At 41.1% G+C, this 2,441-nt stretch overlaps 1 protein-coding gene across 2 annotated transcripts in view; it reads right to left on the reverse strand.

Annotated features, from left to right (window-relative positions):
• The window catches only part of Bcap29 (B cell receptor associated protein 29), a 69,539-nt gene that overhangs the window by 44,900 nt on the left and 22,198 nt on the right, over nucleotides 1-2,441 (reverse strand). The gene's annotated exons all lie outside the window — the stretch shown is intronic.

A 2,441-nucleotide genomic window follows, 5' to 3' on the forward strand; every position in this document is an offset into this window, starting at 1 on the left:
TTTTCATGTCTGATGTTGCTTGTTATGTAGCCTTTAGCTATGCATTTGGACTCTTAAGAAATTATATTGGCCCCTTTAATCTTTGGTTACACTTTCCATTTGGGTGTTTAAGGCCATACAGTTGGACCACAGAAACTGATTTATTTTTACTCTTAGGGTCGGGTCTCTCCTGTAGCCCCAAATGACCTGGAACTTGCTATTAGACCAGGCTGGCCTTGAACTCACAGAGATCTGCCTGCCTCTGCCTACTGAATGTTGGGACTAAAGGTGTGTGCCACCATGCCTGGCTCCTATTGGTCTTTTAAAAAAATTATTTATTACTTTAATTTTATGTGTATGGGTATATGGCTTGCATGTGTACAAGTGCACTTGTGTCATGCAATGCCTGTGGAGTTCAGAAGAGGGTGTTGAATCCCCTGGAAATGGAGTTACAGACAATTGTTAGCCATCATATGGGTTCTGGGAATTGAACCCAGGTCCTCTGGTCCTCTGCAAGGGCAGTTAATACTCTTAACCACTGAACCATCTCTCCAGCTCCAAATTAATGGTCTTTATTAGTCTGTCTTTTTAGAATTTAATGATTGTTTAAATAAAGTACTTTTGCTAATAGAGATTTGATAGCAAGCACACAGAAATGATTTCTTGGGGCTAGAGAGATGGCTCAGCAGTTAAGAGCACTTACTGTTCTTACACTTGAATTCAGTTCCTAGCACTCACATTGGGTGATTCACAACTACCTGTTACTCCACCTCCATGAAGATCCAGCACCTCGGGCCTCCAGTGGTACCTTACTCATGGCAGTGCACAGACCCCCATACAAATATACATAATTTAAAAGAATTTAAAATGATCTATTATTATGAATGGTATCTGAAACAAAAATAAGAATTTCTGGTTGGGCTACAGTTAGAATTACTTTCAAAATTTATTTAATGTCAGTCTCCTTTCCCCAAGTATGTGATGTATAAGGAAAAAAAAGTTCTGAGGTGGATATTAGTTATAAAAATCATGCTTTAATTGCATAATCTTGTCTATTCAAGACTCTTTTTATACATATAAACATATAAAAGTACACTGTTGCCAGAATGAAGGTGAGCAAATGGGTTGGGAATGCTCTGAGTAGAAAGTTCAAGTTTTCATTAAACCTCACCAAATTAACTTTGACTTAGTTGATCTCTTTAAAAATTCATTTATTTTTATGTGCATGAGTGTTTTGCCTGTGTGTATTTAAGTGAATCTGTGCATGCAATGCCCATGGAGGCCAGAAGACAATGTCAGACCTCCTGGAACTGCAGTTGCAGTTCTTAGTCACAATGTGTGTGCTGGGAACTAAACCTGGGTACTTTGAAAGTGCAGTCGGTGCTCCTAACCTTTAAGCCATCTCTTCAGGCCAGTTTTAGTTATCCTTTACTTTCTGAGTCTGTGCTACTTCACTTAGTATAACAGTTTTAGATCCATCTATTTGCCTGCAAATTTCATTATTTCATCTTTCTTTACTGCTGAGTAGAACTCTACTGGGCAGTTACTTTTATATGTTCTATTTCAAAATCCAATCTAGACATAACAGTGTTTGTAGCTTGTCTTTTCTAGGAAGAACAAAGAAATAAATAGTAAAATAACTGATTACATACATCTTAGAAAAAAGATTTTTTTTCTAATTTGCATATGTAGATAGGAATTATAATTATGGGACACCCTGAGAGGATGGGTTCGGACCTCCATCTGGGTAGCTGCTTGGAGCTCGGCAGACCGCCAGAGAGTGCCGGATTCTGGCCTCCCTCTGGCCTCCAACTACCAGAGGGCCTGAGAACCCAGGGGACAGCCTGACAGTCCCAGGAGAGTGCCTCCATGTTATGGTGAGCTTCCCTTAATTGCACCATACCATCCCCCTACCTGGGATTTTGTGAGGCCCCTCCCAAGGCCCCAGGGCAGATCTCCCTTTGGTAGGCTAAGGCTGGGATCTCAGCAGACCACCAGAGAGTGCCACCCTCTGGCACAGGGTTGACAAGGCACAGGACTGCCTGAGAGAGCCTGGATCCTGCCTCCATGTGGTGAAGGAAGCCTAAGTGTACCTGATTGGAACCTGAATTGGGCTTCTGTGGGTACCCCTGAATAGCTGATCTGAAGCCATCAGTTCTCTCCAAAATAAACCTGAGAGAACCTGAACCCTGTACCAACCAGCCTTACATAACCAATAAAGAAAGGATCTAGGCACCCCGATAATACAAACAGAAGCACACTTCAACTTAATTCTTATGTCAGAATCATAAACAACAAAAGAAATTCACATGCCAAAACCCCAACAAAAGAATAATAAGATGGAAAGCCAAAATGCTATGTCCCCACCAAAGTCCGCCAATCCAGTAGAAGAGTTCTACAAGGAGAAACCCCTAGAGATAACCCAGGACACTGAATTTAAAAGAACAATCATAAACATGATC

This window comes from Nannospalax galili, unplaced genomic scaffold (genome assembly GCF_000622305.1).
Source record: "Nannospalax galili isolate Female #2095 unplaced genomic scaffold, S.galili_v1.0 scaffold312, whole genome shotgun sequence".
NCBI lineage: Eukaryota > Metazoa > Chordata > Mammalia > Rodentia > Spalacidae > Nannospalax > Nannospalax galili.